The following is an 18,474-nucleotide window of genomic DNA, read 5'->3' on the forward strand; positions in this document are numbered from 1 at the left end:
AAGTTTCCATTTTCTCTTAGCTACTGCTGTTACTGTTTGCAGTGTTTTTTTTTGTTTGTTTTTTTTGTTTTTGTTTTTTTTTTTAATGTGCCTTGACTGCGGGCCGTCAGCAGACTGAGTAACCCCTTGCTTGAGCCAGGGACGTTGGACTCAAGCTGGTGAGCTTTTTTTTGCTCAAGCCAGATGAGCCCGCGCTCAAGCTGGCGACCTCGAGGTCTCGAACCTGGGTCTTCTGCATCCCAGTCCGACACTCTATCCACTAGGCCACCGCCTGGTCAGGCTCTGTTTGCAGTTTTTAAGGTCCCTTCTCGTGGCTTTAGTTATTATTTATATCCTGATAACATGTAGGTTTATATTTTTTGCCAGACTTGATTCTTGAATGCCACTTTTGAATACTCAGCTGTCTGCTTGACATCACTGTTTGGATAGGCACCTCAAATTTAGCATGTACAAAATAAAATTAGTGACTTCTCCCTCTTTAATCACTCCTCCTCATTGGTATTACCCCAGTCTGTCACATCTTAGTAAATGGAATTACCATCTCACATTTGAATAAGTCAAAAAACATAGGCATTTCTTTTATCCTCAACATCCAGTCCTTCAGCAGATCCTGTTAATTCCATCTCCAGAGTATATCAGATTCACCTGCTTCTCATCCGAGGACCACCAATCATGTCCACTTAAAACACAGAATTCTTACCACAGTCTTCAAGGTCCTGCTACTCTTGTCTCTTTCTGCAAATGCACCTCATACTTTCTTCTAGGCTCTGGTCACAGTGACCTTTCAGTTCTGTGTTTTTTCTGCCTGCAATATACTCTCAAATAGTCCTTCCCTCTCACCTTAAATAATACCATCTCAAGAAAGGCTTTGCCTGATAACGTTGCTGGAAGTAGCCTCCCAATCATTCTCCACCACACCACCCTGTATTCCCTTCATAGTGTTTCCCACTGCCTGTAACTGCTGTTTGTTTCCTCGGTTCCTCCACCAGAATACAAGCTGCTGAGGGCAGACAGGGACTAGACATTTTCACTTGTTCTTCCCAATACCAATCCTGTTAACTGACAGGATAAATAGAATGATAAAATAAATGAATGATAAAAGATTTTATTTTATTTTTGTACCACTCCTAGTTCATGTCCTAATAACCTACTTTTATGGATTGTTTTAATGATATCTTGAATTGTTGTCTTAGCCCTCTTTAGTCTATTCTTCATATTTTCATTAAAACATTTACTTAACGTGAAAGTTCTGATCTTGTTAACTACCTTCCGAAAATGTTTTCAGTGACTTTGCAATGAATTAAGGCCCACCAAGATGATGTCCTTGCTTTTGTGTTTAGGTTTACTTCCTAGTATTTCCAGGCTTCTTAGGAATTTTTCATTTTATTATTTTATTTATTTATTTTTTTACAGAAACAGAGAGTCAGAGAGAGGGATAGACAGAGACAGACAGACAGGAATGGAGAGATGAGAAGCATCAATCATTAGTTTTTCGTTGTGCATTGCGACACCTTAGTTGTTCATTGATCTCTTTCTCATATGTGCCTTGATCACGGGCCTTCAGCAGACTGAGTAACCCCTTGCTCGAGCCAGCGACCTTGGGTCCAAACTGGTGAGCTTTTGCTCAAACCAGATGAGCCCGCGCTCAAGCTGGCGACCTCGGGGTCTTGAACCTGGGTCCTCGGCATCCCAGTCCGACGCTGTATTCACTGTGCCACCACCTGTCAGGCGGAATTGTTCATTTTAGCTACATGAAACTATTTTGTAAACCAGATGTTCGATTGCATTTGTTTCTGGCACCTCAATAGTAGCTATGACCAAATTTTTGTTCTTGTATTCTTGAGCTTTTCCATTCCTATCTTCTATTCTATTTATCAATTCCTGTTACTTTAATATTACCTTTCCCTTAACATGTAACATTTTCAAGACTTTCCCATATTAAAATATTCAGCTCTGTCTCTACTTAGCATTCTTAATTCCCGCTTTTTCCTCTTTAAGTCAGTGGTTAGAAGTTGTCCATATTAGCAGTTTTCCACTATTAACTCACCTGCTATTAGAATCTGCCACCACCAGTTACCTGACTTAGTTTTTAAAATTATCATTGATGACATTTGCAAAGACGTGAAAAAAAAAAATCAAAACGTTGTATATGCAAAGTCGTGTCTATAAGACATAATTTAAACAACTGCAAACTGTCCAGTCACTTGCCATTCAACTTGAGAAATAGAATATTGCAAGTATGTTTAAAGCTCTGTCCCCTATTTTATCCTTTTCTCCCCTGTTATCACTGTTGTGATCTTTGATTCAGTAATTTCTTGTTGATTTTATAGCTTCACCACACAAGAGTATTCCTAAACAGTTTGTTTAGTTTTGCCTGTATGGATCAAATTAAATCATAGTATGTTCTCCTATCTCTTGAATTTTTCACACACACACACACACACACACACACACTCATATATACACACATACCATGTTTGAGATTAGTTTATTCTAGAGTGAGTAGTTACAATAAATTTTCATTACTATATACCATTTTATTCTATGGATATAATATAAATTTCTTTGTTAATGGACATGCTGTTCTCCTTGTGTGTAATGGTATCTCTCAATCATCTTTTTTTTTTTTTTTGTATTTTTCTGAAGCTGGAAACGGGGAGGCAGTCAGACAGACTCCCGCATGCGCCCGACCGGGATCCACCCGGCACGCCCACCAGGGGGTGATGCTCTGCCCATCCGGGGCGTTGCTCTGTCTCAACTAGAGCCACTCTAGCGCCTGGGGCAGAGGCCATGGAGCCATCCCCAGTGCCTGGGCCATCTTTTGCTCAAATGGAGCCTTGGCTGCAGGAGGAGAAGAGAGAGACAGAGAGGAAGGAGAGGGGGAGGGGTGGAGAAGCAGATGTGCGCTTCTCCTATGTGCCCTGGCCGGGAATCGAACCCGGGACTCCTGCACACCAGGCCGACGCTCTACCACTGAGCCAACCGGCCAGGGCCTCAATCATCTTTTAAGTGGCTATTTTGTTAGACTTGTCAACGTGTCTTTTACTGTACACTGCACAGAATCAGTGATCAGTATAGCCTTTTGGAATGAAAGAGTGGATCTTCATTGTTGTAAAGTGTTCTTATTGTTCCCGGACAAAATCAAGCTAATTATTCCTGTTGAACTTATGGTATAGAACCGTTCTTGTTCTCCCAAACCAGTTGGAATGTTAACCTTTCTTGTACACATTATACTTTTGATACTTAGAAAGTATGGTCCATGTACCAGCAAGACAAGCAGAATTGGCCTTTCTTGGAGGCTTGCTAGAAATGCTGAGATACAGTATCTCAGACTCGCAGACCCCTCTCCTGACACAGTGTATCAGATGATTAATCTCATGTTAAACGCTCGAGAAGTACTGCTCTGGTCTACATTGATCTCTTCCTTGCTTTGAACTTTTTATGTGGATGGCTTGCGCTGTTCCTCTTGGCATATAATCATATGCTGTTCATTAATGATTTACTGTTGACATATTTTTACTTTCTCACTGAGATGTTAATATGAAGGCTAAAGTGTAAAACATTTGTGTCTTACACAGTTCTAGTGCTTCAAACCATTGCTATTGAAATCTATTATCTTTTAAATGTTTTCCCCTTAATGCAAAATGTTACCTTGTTGTTGAAAATTGTTAGCGACCTTATTCCTCCTTAATGAAAGTAGGCTAGAGGATGTTACTACTAACTGGAAAAGTCAGAGGTGCCTATACTTCTTTGTCATCCAGATGTCAGCTGAGCTGTCACCTCATAGGGTCCTTCTGACTGAACTGAAGTGTCCTCCACAGTTCACTGACCTTTCTATCACCCTGTTGGGCCTTTGATACTGTCTGAAATTCTCCACTTGTTTCTTTGTTTTCCTGCACTAAAATATCAGCTTCTTGAGAGCAGGACTGCTGTCAGATTTGTTCACTATAATTTTTACAAATGTTTAGAACAGTGACTGGAAAGCTCTCAAATTAATTCAGTGTTCCTTTCTCATGCACCACGAAGTCTATTTCCCCAAACTTCGGTTTCTTACAGATTTACTACTTTAAAATGTATGAGGAAGCTAATATATCAGAATCTTTGTATTTAGCAATCTCTCACATTCCAGGTGATTTATAGCTAAAACAAGTCAGTTTAGAAATAATCTCAAGTTTGGAGAAAGGGAACCTTTAGTTTATTGTCACAGATTAAGAGGTATCGGGGAATCAACATTGAAGAAAATAGAAGGTATGTTAAGAAAAATTGGAAGAAGCACTGGCATGTTATTCCTAATTAAGGTAGGTTACCTGCCTTAACTAGGTGAACCGAAGTCCCTCGGACTTTTCCTTCTTGGGATGCTCCCAAGATTTGGATAAACCCTGCAGATATCCTGGCCACTGTTCCTTTTCCTTCAGGTCAGTGGGCGTATTGAAATCTATTGTCTTTTAAAAATGTTTTCTGACAGTGCTTCCTGTGTTCATGGCATGTACAATGGTGATGACAAGCTGTACTAGTGTGTTTCTTGTAACTATCTTGGGATAATTTAAAGGGCCTAGAATACATGGCATTTCTCCTGGAGGACATGATTTAATTAGTGTCTCTGGGCCTTAGTTTCTTCTGCTTTAATATAAGGATAATGCATGGCCTTCTAACTGTAATAAATACACATAATTTTCTAATGATATATAAGTAGTGTCGATAACAGTTTTAGTGCAGTACTTGGTATGGGTCTTGTTTTCTTTCTTAGATTATTACCGCATTTTTTGCTCCAGAAGACACACCTCCCCCCAAAAGAAGTGGAGGGGAAAATGCCCATGTGTCTTCTGGAGCAAAAAATACAGTATTTTATTAAATATTTTAACATACCATTTGGTTCAGAATATTTTTTTTTCTTATTTTCCTCTTTAAAACCCTAGGTGTGTCTTATGGAGCGAAAAATATGGTAATTACAAAGGGAATGTAATTACTTTTTTGTGTGTATGTGATAGAGACAGAGAGATACAGAGAGAGGGACAGAGGGACTGGAAGGGAGAGAGGTGAGAAGAATCAGTTCTTCATTGCAGCACCTTAGTTATTCATTGATTGCTTTCTCATATATGCCTTGACCAGGGGGCTACAGCAGACTAAGTGACCCCTTGCTCAAGCCAACGACCTTAGGCTCAAGCTGGTGAGCTTTGCTCAAACTAGATGGAGCCCGTGCTCAAGCTGGCAACCTCGGGGTCTCGAACCTGAGTCCTCCGCATCCCAGGCCAACAGCCTGGTCAGGCAGTTTTTTTTTTTTTTTTTCTAAATGGATTTTAGAAACGGAGGCCGGGAATGAGAGAGAGACAGAAACATATGTACATATGTTCCCTGACCAGGGATCGAACTGACAACCTCTGTATATAGGAGGATGCTCTTATCAACTAACCTTTCTGGCCAGCGAAATTTTAATTGTTGGTATTAGTTACAGTGGCATTTCAAACTGGATACTTTACCAAGTAAATGGAATATAATGACACATTTTAATTTGAGTTGTTGCACCATATCGGCCTAGGTGAAATGGCATACAGTATTCCTCAAACACCTGTTTTGACGTGAAAAGGTGAGGGGCACAGTAAGTATACAGCAGATTGTTGGTTTTTTAATCTTTTGCTTTCTTGCCACTTTTGGCTTCAACTAGTTCTTGTAAAATTATAAATCCAGAATCTTTTTTTTTTAATTGAAAAATTTTTTTTAATTTATTCATTTTAGATAGGAGAGAGTGTGTGTGTGTGTGTGTGTGTGAGAGAGAGAGAGAGAGAGAGAGAGAGAAGGGGGGAGGACCAGGGAGAGAGAGAGAGAGAGAGAGAGAGAAGGGGGGAGGACCAGGAAGCATCAACTCCCATATGTGCCTTGACCAGACAATGTGTGCAAGGTTTCGAACCGGCGACCTCAGCGTTCCAGGCCGACGCTTTATCCACTGCGCCACCCCAGGTCAGGCATAAATCCAAATTCTGATCTTCGGCTTTCTACCCAGGATTTCGTGAGTGTGGCTGAGCAGTCCCATGTATTTTAAGTGTTGGCATCGTTTTTCTGGACTTTGAGCTCAGTCCTAGCCCCCGTACTGGGGAGGAAAGACTACAGAGTGGTGGACTTTGAAGAAGGTCTTTGCCAGTTCTTATTTTTGTGGTCAGATAGTCTCGCTTTTCCAACTCCACCTACATTTTCTGATGAGAGCTTCCAATTTTAGCACTTGGATGAGAACTTGGATGCATTTGCTTTGCTGTTGGGAATTAGTTTATAATTTTGTTTTTGTAAAGTCATTTAAATTATGGTTCTTGAGTGTTATTTCATTTGGCAATATATGAGAAAATATATTTAGAGGCAAAATATACTGAAAGTTTTAGTTTTTCTAATAAGCTCCTATTTGTAGAAGATTATTCTATGAAATGGGAATATCCTGTAAAGATTAGATTTAATAGCAAAGTACAGTGTAATTTACATAACCATCTATTTGATGGCCCGCTGTCTTTTTTCATTAAAACCGAAGGGGCTGAACTGGATACTTCTGTATGCCTGAGTAGTGTTCTGTGTTTTTGTTTATGTTGGTAGGAAGCCCAAGCATACCAGAAAAAAAGAAAATTGATTCAGTAAAATAATGGTAACTCAGTATTAACTTAGTCAAAATATAAAACTTTTATACCCTTCGAGTCTGAATATGGGCTGTATTTTGGCATAAAATTTTAAGATTTTATCCCCCCCATAGTACCTAAATGTCACAGATATAAAACAGAAATTATAGACAGGTTTGGAGAAATCACAAAACAATCACAGAGATACTTAGCCAGTTTATAAGCTCATGATATGAGAGTGGGTAGCACCATTAAGATTTTGGGCTTTACTTTTCTGGTGTTTTTTTGTTTTTTTAATGCTTTAGTGAGTACCTAGAGTTGAGGTTAAGAGATGAAAGGTTATGTGTTTTAATCATGTTGCCAAATAGCTCTCCAGAATGGTTGTGTGTATAGTACAGTCAGCTTTCCCTACAGAGGAGAGGAGTGCTGTGCTGCTGGCACCCTTGCTGCCCGAAAGTTAGAATTTTAAAAAATCTTCGTCTTTATTTTAAAAATTTAGTATGTGTATTGAATGCTTGTTACAGAGATTCAGTTCAGTAGCTATTTCTTGTCTGTTAGTGATAACACCAGCTGCCCAAGTTACCCAAGTTTATGGTATTATCCTTGGTTCCTTAGAGTTTTCCTTGGATTCTTTTAAAATCACTTAGTTTTTGAGTTTACAACTATATTGTCTATATTCTATTTGTTGCCCTCCTTTCTGCTTTCAAAACACTTATTTGCATATTAAAAATTGTGCATTGCAATAATTAAGATTATTTTAACCAAAAGAAGATGGCTGTCTGATTTAAACTGCATTTTACAGGCTGTGGGACATCTTGGACCAGCTTGGTTTTTCCTCTAGATTGCACAGTTATCCCACCCAGCTTCTTCCATCACCAGCGTGAAAGTGTGGTTCCTTCTCTGCCAGCCAGGCGGGCCGATGGGAAAGGCAGTGCAGCCTTGTGGTCAGTAGTCCCCTGATGCGAACAGGGGCAGTTCAGTCATACAAACTTAATCCGACCGCTCTGCATCTTACAAAGTGAAACGGTTAGAAGAAGTAAAATAAGACAGTGCTTGTGGAATGTCCAGTGTGTATTGGTGTGTGTATGATTTTTCTACTTGCTCTGTTCAGTTGTTTGTTTTGAAGCCAGTGGATTTTTCTCTTGCATTTCTGTCTCCTTCAGTTTCAACTTACTGAGTTTCTCAATCTCAGCCACATCTGTTGTGTCAGACATGGTTGCAGAGGAAGTGGAGGAAGGCAGGTGAATGAGTGCCGCCCCTCTGAGCTACTGGAAAAGGCTCACGTGACTGCCTGGTCCTACAGATTCCTTTTCGTACTTGACCATCACACGCAATGCTGCTGCGTAAATAATCACCCTAAAGGACAACTGGAGTCCTAGAATGCAAAACCCTTTTGGAAATGCCCATTACATTTTTAGCCTGACTTTTAAGATCCTCTTTTCTTTTTGTTTTTAGCCACCAAATGATGGCTTGTAGATACTGTTTTCAAGTTTGGTAGTCTTTAAAACAGTTAAAATTAAGATTTTCTTACTTGTGGACAGGAAAAAGCTCTTCTGTTTTATATATTGTGCAGAAATACCTAATCTTCAATTTTGTTTTGCAGGACCTTGTTGAGGCGGGGGGGGGGAGTAGAATTCCCCCCTACATTTTAGTTCTTAGAGCTGGACTAATAGAACAATAAATTGACACAAGATAAAAGGAGAAAAACACACTTACTACGTGTGCATGAGAGATCACAATGAGATGCTCAGATCATAAAATGAGGCTTAAAGAAGTGATTGAACCAGGCACGTTTTTGTATTTTTTAGACAGAAGAAAAAGTAAATTTGTGAAGAATTGACAGGATGAGAAAGTTAGTGCTCATTGGAAAGGAATCTAAGCGGAGTTTGGGTATTCATTAGCAAGGAGTCTAAACAAAGTGTTAGTAAAAGTTCCTTGGCTCTGGGTGGCCAGCTCTGAGATAAGGGTGTCTCAGGCCCAGAGCAGGAAGGCAGGCCCCTGGAGAGATTTACAGCCTGCAGTCAAGGAGACGGAAGGGCCAAGGTGCTCCTGGCACCGGCTGCTTGTCCAGTAACCTTAATTTAAAGTACTCAGTGTGCCACTGTGGGATAATTAGGGGTGGCCTGTCTCAGGACCCAGCAACCTCTTCAGGAGAGCAAGGTGAGTAATCAATCACCTCCTGCAATTACTGTGGTATAGTTTTCATATTGGGAAACTAAAGGCTTTTTAATTTATTAAACCTGTTTAATTAAACAGCCATTATACTGGATACACATGGTATATAAATCAAAAGGCAAAAAAATAGTACGTAGTGAAAAGAAACTCGCACTTTCATCCCTGTCTTCACTATCTTCCCAGAGGCAGTTGGTTAATCTTGCACATTTCCTTCTGGACCTGTTCTAGCAAGCACGTCTTCTGTTAAGGAAGCAGAAACCAGAAATCACCTAAAGGCCTTCTGACTATACAGTGCTCTGTGCTTCTGAATTTAATGACAAGATGTGTTAGGAACTAGACAGCTAGCTCAAAATAGTTTTGAAATATTTTGTTCTGTGTGAGAGAGGAAAGAAATTTTGTTCCAGCTAAGTCTATTCATCACTCATTTATTTTAGAAAAATTACCTTCCAGCTTCATGTAGGCAGATTTGCAGATTGTTTATATATGTTGAATTGGTAAAGTAAAAACTTGATGAATTAAACATCATTATAAATTAACATTTAATTGTGATGATACATTTGTATGTTTGAGTACATCATTGCTTTGTACTGACTAATTTTTATGATGAGAGCAATTTTTTTGTTGAATTTTTTGAGGTTATATTTCTCCCCTTTTTCCCAGCCATTGTTAGTTGATTTAATTTTAAAACTGCGGACCTTCAGTGAGCATTAGATCCAAGAGAATAATAATGAAATATGCTCTTTCAAATGAAATAGTATAGAGGTGATATTGATTAAGTGTATTGGAGCATTGTAACTAATCCCATATGTGTCAGAAGCAAAATATCTTTTTTCCCCTATTGAAATTACTTAAAATTCTTTCTCATCAAAACTTAACAGCAGTGATTTAAATCCTGTTTATTATTTGACTTAGCCAGTTATGAAATGGAACCCCTATCCCATTTGAACCATAAAATGTGCTAAATTTAAGACTTAATGCTGCGTTCTGCTTTTTGAATTTACATTTTGGCAGTAGCTACCTTCTTTGTTCAGTGTTTGAAGCAATGATCTAGGCTTAACCAAATAAGAAAACTGCCAAGTTCACAGATCAGTCATTGAAAGATGCCAGAATTAAGTGAAAGTCTAGATATTGATCTTACAGAATATGCTAAGGGGAGATTCTGTGGCATTACAGTTTCTTTGAGACTAAAATTCTACAGTAATAGCTGTTCTCTGACAGTGATTGATGTGAGAAATTGATGTGGACTTTACCTCCCAGAATCTGTAAAAGTGGCGTGAAGACTGCTGGGAGTCATGCATCCTGCCTGACCTGTTCTCCAGCTAGCCAGCAACTGGTGCAGTTGGTGTTTTCTCTTTTTCAGACTTTTAGGAAAGGCTTAGAGTGGATCTAGTCTTTATTTTTAGCAAGGATAATGATGTTTTGAAGAAAACTTAATAAATATATATATACACACACATATATGCACAAAAATTCACACAAACACATGTATACACACATTTTGAATGAATCTGTTTAATCTCACTTTTGACTTTTAAATACATATTTTAAAAATATCCTGAAAACCTATGGTATTGGCTGTCAGGAGATAGCTCTAGGTCCATATGACTGATAAATTTTAACAAAAATATGTTTGGTCTCAGGTGGTTAAGTTTTAGATTTTACTTTTTTATTTTTGGAGAGAGAGAAGGAGAGTGAGAAAGAGGGTGGAGAAGCGGGAAGCATCTACTCATAGTAGTTGCTTCCTGTATGTGCCTTGACCGGGGAAGGCCAGGGATTCACACTGGTGACCTCAGCATTTCAGGTCGATGCTTTAACCACTGTGTCACCACAGGTCAGGGAGGTGGTTGATTTTTAATGAGGATTTAATGTTCCGTCCTCTAAGGAAAAGATTCTGAACATTGTAGGGAGACAAGTCTCAGTACCATAAGGGTACCTTGCATATTCTAGTCACTAACTAAATATTTGTTGTCTAGATGGATGGATCAGTGAATGAGATTAGGTGAAATGTTTATTGTAATAATACATAGTTATTGTAACTATTTACTGAGTAGCTAACATTTACTGAGGATTTAATATGCACTGTGTGCTAGGTGCTGTGGAGGGTTTTATTATTATTATTATTATTACCATTATTATTATTATTGGTTTTACAGTGAGAGGAGATGGGGCGTGAAAAGTAACGACTCATAGTTGCTTCACTTTAGTTGTTCATTGCTTGCAAGCCCAGGGTTTCGAGCCAGCGACCTCTGCATTCCAGATCAACTCCCCATCCACTGCACCAACAGGGCCAGGCTGGATGTATTATTAATACTTTTTAATCCTTGAAACAGTGCTATAGCTAGGTACTGACTAATTTCTCTCTCCAGGAGGTAGGTGAGGCCAGGATAGACAGGTAAGTAGCCTGAGGCCATGTAGCTGGCAGCAAACTGTCTTTTGGATTCTAGGCCTAGCCTCAAAAACCGCTGGAGGATTTTTCAGTTGGTACAGAGCAGAGGTTCACATTTGTGTATATACTCATAAGAATTAATTTTTAAACTTTTACTAAAGTTACCTCTCTCACTTGAACATTATTGTTTCGCAAAGAAATAAAGACTAGTTTAGAGTTATTGTGTTCTGGACAACATAGAATAACAGATCACTGAGTAATAGGGCTTTTCAGTTGGGCTCATTTGCTGGATAAATAATGCACTGCTTCATCTCTGTCTTATAGAGCATCTGATTTAAAGTGGGCTTCTGTTACTGAAATAAGTTTGTTTTTACCATTCTAAAAGTAGTGCTCTGAAACAAATCTAAACAATAATGGTCTGACCCCAGCCTAGGAGAACGCCTGTCCTCTCTTACAGAAGCAGGAAGGGGTGGTAGATAAAACTCTGGGCTTGGTAGCCACACAGTGAGGCGCTCACATCTACTGAGGTAATATTATATTTTGAGAAACTTCATATCAGGCACATAAGTGGTTATAATATCTGAAATGTTCAGTGTTACAATAATATAATGTTATAGTAATTAAATATGTAGGAATATAGAAAAATATGGAAGATATATAGAAATAAGTTAGGATAAATATTAAAATTCATAAAGGCAAGTGAATAAGGTTATGCCGTCTGGATAGGAACTAATCTAGTGTGTACAGATAAGATAGACTGCGTTTCACATGCAGGGCCCAGTTAGTGTGTGTGTGAAGCTGTATATAAACAGATAGTGGCTTGATATGATAACATAAAAAAGAAGCTTCCCTAGGAACACTTTAAAAGTGGCTTGATGTGACATTTCCGTAGCTTAACATAAAAAGGGCTCCCTGCTAGGAACTCCCAAAAGGTGGTTTGAGGTGGTAATCCTGTAGATTGACACCTGTTGGAAGGCATAGGCCAGAAAATGTACTAAAGTTAAGGGCCCCCCCCCCCTGCTGGGGTAGTCCCCAAACTCCAGTTTTGAACGTGGATTGTCTCCACGCTGCGCTGACCAAGAACAGCCGAGAGGAGCATGCCGACGGGGCCCCCTTAAGCTGCACCCAGGCACACCATAGGATTTGTGAGTAATAAACTGCCTGTGTCATTCTTGCAACTAACTTGTGTGTCGGTCGTTGTCTTTCCTCTGGTGGCAGTTGGTCTCGGCACTGATAAGTAGAATCCTCCTAGCTGCCTCAAGAGTAGTCTCAAAGAGGCTGCCAGCCCTGCTGTTAAGCAGGAGTGTCCAACTGTGCTGGGAAGTCGAATTAGGGACTTCTGATCGAAGTAGAGCTTGAGCTCTATTGGACATTAAACTTCTGGATTTAGGAGAAAACTGTACCTGCTTAATGTTACAGGGTCTGTGAACCAGTGCTACCCAAAGTGTGGTCCATGGTTCATGAACTGTTTACTGGTCTGCACAAGGTAAGCATAGGACTGAGGTTAAGTATTTAGGAACTTTTATAGCCACTTGATGTTGTTGTGATAGCCAACTGTGTGATCTCTGTACTTGCCTTTTCGGTGTCTTCTGAAAATTTTTACTTTCCTAGTAAGCAGTTTTTATTCTTTTACTAAAATATTAGTCTGTAATGGACTGGAGGAAGACAAGTGTTTACCACTGATAGCTTGAAAAGCACTGTTATAAGCGATTTTTATACCTATTTTAGCCAATAGCATTTTCCTATAGCCAGAGTAGTAATATAGCGCTCACAAAAATTAGGGGACATTTTATAGCTTCAAATTTTTGTGAGCAGTATATTTAGGACCATATCTAAAAGACATGTCATCACAAAATACTCGACTTACTTTACTAGTTTCAGTGGCAAAACGTTTTAGTTGTTCCAGCATTTCGTTATCTGTGAGCTGTTTAAAAAGATGAACAAGTAGTTCCATGTTTGCTTACTCTAGATCAGTGGTCCCCGGGCCACGGTCCGTGGGCCATTTGGTACCAGTCCGCAGAGAAAGAATAAATAACTTACATTATTTCTGTTTTATTTATATTTAAGTCTGAATGATGTTTTATTTTTAAAAATGACCAGATTCCCTCTGTTACATCTGTCTAAGACTCACTCTTGATGCTTGTCTCAGTCACGTGATACCTTTATCCGTCCCACCCTAAAGGCTGGTCCGTGAAAATATTTTCTGACATTAAACCAGTCAGGCCTGACCAGGTGGTGGCGCAGTGGATAGAGCGTCGGACTGGGATGTGGAAGGACCCAGGTTCGAGACCCCGAGTTCGCCAGCTTGAGCGCGGGCTCATCTGGCTTGAGCAAAGAGCTCACGAGCTTGGACCCAAGGTCGCTGGCTCCAGCAGGGGGTTACTCGGTCTGCTGAAGGCCCACGGTCAAGGCACATGTGAGAAAGCAATCAATGAACAACTAAGAAGTCACAATGCGCAAAGAGAAACTGATGATTGATGCTTCTCATCTCTCTCCGTTCCTGTCTGTCTGTCCCTGTCTATCTCTGCCTCTGTAAAAAAACCAGTCGGTGGCCCAAAAAAGGTTGGGGACCACTGTTCTATATGAGCAATACAGGTTGCCGTCTGAGCATTCTCTGTGAACTCAGCTTTAGAAGAGAAGGTTAAAAGTGATAGATGCTGTAGTTCTACAATATAAAACCAATTTGTTTCTAGTCATTTTAACTGAGCTTTCAACATACCCTTTTATGTGTATTGCAGGGACAGTGGGGAAGCTGCTGCTTTTCCTGGTGAAGATTTATTACCATCAGTTTGCACAAAGTTTGAGTTGCTATTTTGATGATTTGCATTTGGCTTAGGTTAGGCTTCTGTTAAACTGATCTCTCTGCCTGTTGAAAACCGGACTATATATGCAGAAATTACCCCAGCCCCTGGTAGTGTGTACACATGCATTTCGTCTGGAAATTTACATGTGTGTTCAGTAACAAATGTGAATAGAGTTGAAAATGAGCCATATCAACAAGAGATTAGAATATAAAGTCAGCAGGTGCTCAGGCTAGGTGTGGATTTTTCTTTTCTTCTTTCAAAACCGCTTATTTAGCTCATATGTTTTTTAATATACCCAAAAGAACATGCTGAAATCAAGATATGTCCATATTATTCTGTCAACTCAGTAGCAATGTCAAAAAAGGAAATTATATAAATTCTTTGTGAAATTCTGTACAGTAAACTGGATAGCTATATTTAAAAATTTCTTAATCTTTTTCTTTTTTTCTAACATTTTAAGAAAGATTTTATTGGTTTTTAGAAGAGGAGAGAGAGAGAGAGAGAAAGGGGGGTGAGGAGTGGGAAGCATCAACTCATAGTTGCTTCTCAAATGTGCCTTGACCAGGCAAGCCCGGGGTTTAGAACCAGTGACCTTAACGTTCCAGGTTGATACTTTATCCACTGTGCCTCCACAGGCCAGGCTGATATTTTCTTTATCTGATATTTTTCAAATTAAAAACAAATACATGCTTAATATAACTATATAAATAATACAAAAATTCATGAAAGAAAAGGTATATCCTTCCACACCATTCTTATACATGCAAATATGAAAGCATAACTGCATATTAACTGTATATATATGTATAATATGATTTTTGTTTTTTTGTGTGACAGGCAGAGAGAGGGACACGTAGGGACAGACAGAAAAGGAGGGAGATGAGAAGCAACAATTCTTTGTTGCAACACCTTAATTGTTCACTGATTGCTTTCTTACATGTGCTTTGACCAGGGGACTATAGCAGAGTGATCCCTTGCTCAAGCCAGTGACCTTGGGCTCAAGCTGTTGAGCCTTGCTCAAACCAGATGAGCCCACGCTCAAGCTGGCGACCTCGGGTTTTCTTTTTTTTTTAATTTTTTAAAATTTTTTGGTATTTTTCTGAAGCTGGAAACAGGGAGGGAGTCAGACAGACTCCCGCATGCGCCCCACCGGGATCCACCTGGCACGCCCACCAGGGGGCGATGCTCTGCCCATCTGGGGCGTTGCTCTGCTGCAACCAAAGCTATTCTAGTGCCTGAGGCAGAGGCCACAGAGCCATCCTCAGTGCCCGGGCCATCTTTGCTCCAATGGAGCCTTGGCTGCGGGAGGGGAAGAGAGAGACAGAGAGGAAGGAGAGGGGGAGGGGTGGAGAAGCAAATCGACCTCGGGTTTTCAAACCTGGGTCTTCTCTGTCCCAGTCCGACACTATATCCACTGTACCACCACCTTCTCAGGCTGTAATAGGTTTTTTATTACTATTAATTTTTAAAGCTTTTTCTAAAAAAAATTTTTTTTTTGTATTTTTCTGAAGTAAGAAGCGGGGAGGCAGAGAGATAGACTCCTCCATGCAACTGACCAGGATCCACCCTGCATGCCCACCAGGGGGTGATGCTCTGTCCATATGGGGTGTTGCAATAGGAACCATTCTAGTGCCTGAGGTGGAGGCCATGGAGCCATCCTCAGTGCCTGGGCCAACTTTGTTCCAATGGCTGCAGGAGGGGAAGAGAGAGATAGAGAGGAAGGAGAGGGGGAGGGGTGGAGAAGCAGATGGACGCTTCTCCTGTGTGCCCTGGCCAGGAATCGAACCTGGAACTCCTGCATGCTGTGCTGATGCTCTACCACTGAGCCAGCCGGCCAGGGCCCGCTTTTTCTAATTCTTTGTCATGGGCTCTTGGGAATCTGATGAATGCTACAGACCTCCCCCCTTTCTGAAAATACATAGGCACATAATATTGGTCTTCAAGTTTTTTTCTGGCCTTCAGGTCTGAATGTTTGCTTTCAGTGCTTTTTTTCTTTTTTCTTTTTTTTAGCGGGGGGAGAGTTGAGAAGCATCAATTCTTTGTTTCTGTGCCTTAGTTGTTTATTGATTGCTTTCTCATATGTGCCTTGAACGTGGAGCTCCAGCCCAGCTAGTGACCCCTGGTTCAAGCCAGCAACCATGGAGTCATGTCTGTGATCCCAAGCTCAAGCTTGCAACCCCTTGCTGAAGCTGGTGAGCCCACGCTCAAGCCAGCGACCTTGGGGTTTCACACCTGAGTCCTCAAGTAGCCCAAGTTTATGCTCTATCTACTCCACCACCACTCGTGAGACAATTGAAAAAAAGAATTTTTTTTTTCCAGGTGAGAGGAGGGGAGACAGTGAGACAGACTCATACATGCATCCTGACTGGGATCCACCCAGCAACCCCATCTGTGATTGGTGCTCTAATCAACTGAGCTATTTTTAGCTCCTGAGGCCATTGCACTCAGACCAACTAAGTTATCCTCAGTGCCTGGGGCTGACAATGGAACCAATCTAGCCACTGGCTGCAGGAATGGGGTGGGGGGGGAGAAGCAGATGGTTGCTTCTGTGTGCCCTGACTGGGAATTGAACCTGGGATGTCCATATGCGGGTTGATGCTCTATCCATTGAGCCACCAGCCAGAGCCAAAAGATTTTTTTTTTTAATTTTATTTAGAAATTAAATTTAACAGGGGACATTGATCAATAAGTGTAACATAGATTTCAGGCAAACATCACTACATTATTTGAATAGTCAATTATGTTGTATGTCTATCACTCAAAGCCAAATCATTTTCCATCACCTTATATTTGTCCCTCTTTACACCCTCACCCCAACCCCCCTCTTACATCTCCCTCCCGCTGTTAACCACTGCACTCTTATCTATGTCCATGAGTCTCAGTTTTGTATTCCACCTATATGTGAAATCATACAGTTCTTAGCTTTTTCTGATTTACTTATTTCATTCAGTATAATGTTCTCAAGGTCCATCCATGTTGTAAATGGCACTGTGTCATCATTTTTATTTTTTTATTTTTTGACAGAGTCAGAGAGAGGGACAGATAGGGACAGTCAGACAGGAAGGGAAAGAGATGAGAAGCATCAGTTCTTTGTTTCAGCCCCTTAGTTCATCGATTGCTTTCTCATATGTGCCTTGACGGGGGTGGGGGGGCTGTCACAGAGTGAGTGACCCCTTGCTCAAGCCAGCAACCTCGGGCTTCAAGCCAGCAACCATGGGGTCATGTCCATGATCCCACACTGAAGCCAGCAACCCCTTGCTCAAGTTGGTGAGCTTGTGCTCAGGCCAGATGAGCCTATGCTCAAGCCAGCAAACTTGGGGTTTTGAACCTGGGTCCTCTGTGTCCCAGTCTGACACTATCCACTTTGCCACCACCTGGTCAGGCTGTCATCATTTCTTATGGCTGAGTAGTATTCCATTGTATATATTTACCATATCTTTTTTTTTTTTTTCTACAGAGACAAAAAGTCAGAGAGAGGGATAGATAGGGACAGACAGACAGGAATGGAGAGAGATGAGAAGCATCAATTATCAGTTTTTCGTTGTGACACCTTAGTTGTTCATTGACTGCTTTTTCATATGTACCTTTACCGTGGGCCTTCAGCAGACAGAGTAACCCCTTGCTCAAGCCAGCAACCTTGGGTCCAAGCTAGTGAGCTTTGCTCAAGCCAGATGAGCCAGCGCTCAAGCTGGTGACCTTGGGGTCTTGAACCTGGATCCTCCGCATCCCAGTCTGACGCTCTTATCCACTGCTCCACCGCCTGGTCAGGCTGTACCATATCTTCTTTATCCAACCCTCTATTGAAGGGTACTTTGGTTGTTTCCATGACTTGGCCACTGTGAATACTGTGATGAATATAGGAGTGCATATGTCTTTACATACCAGTGTTTTCGACTTTTTGTGGTAGATACCTATTAGTGGGATTGCTGGGTCATAAGGTGGTTCTATTCTTAATTTTTTGAGGAACCACCATACTTTTTTCCATAATGGTTGTACTAATTTTACATTCTCATCAGCAGTGAATGAGGCTTCCTTTTTCTCTGCAGCTTCTCCAATAGGTAACTGTCTTGTTGATAATAGCCAATCTAACAGGTGTGAGGTGGTGTCTCATAGTTTTGCTATGCATTTCTCGAATAGCTAGTGAAGATGAGCATTTTTTCAAATATCTGTTGGTCATTTGTCTTCTTGGGAGAAGTGTCTGTTCGGGTCCTCTCCCCATTTTTTAATTGGATCGCTTGTTTGCTGCTGAGCTTTGTGAATTCTTTGTATATTTTGGATATTAACCCCTTATTGCAACTGTTGTTTGCAAATATCTCCCATTTTGTTGGCTGTTTGTTTTGTTGTCAGTTTCGTTTGTTGTGCAGAAGCTTTTTATTTTTTTATTTTTTTCCTGTATTTTTCTGAAGCTGGAAACGGGGAGAGACAGTCAGACAGACTCCCGCATGCGCCCGACCGGGATCCACCCGGCACGCCCACCAGGGGCTACGCTCTGCCGCGACCAGAGCCACTCTAGCGC

The 18,474-nt window shown here is 40.8% G+C and overlaps 1 protein-coding gene across 2 annotated transcripts in view; it reads left to right on the plus strand.

The window, feature by feature from the left end:
• Nucleotides 1-18,474, plus strand: part of EIF3H (eukaryotic translation initiation factor 3 subunit H) — a 102,050-nt gene that overhangs the window by 909 nt on the left and 82,667 nt on the right. The window lies entirely within an intron of this gene.

The sequence above is a fragment of the Saccopteryx bilineata genome, chromosome 3, assembly GCF_036850765.1.
Source record: "Saccopteryx bilineata isolate mSacBil1 chromosome 3, mSacBil1_pri_phased_curated, whole genome shotgun sequence".
NCBI lineage: Eukaryota > Metazoa > Chordata > Mammalia > Chiroptera > Emballonuridae > Saccopteryx > Saccopteryx bilineata.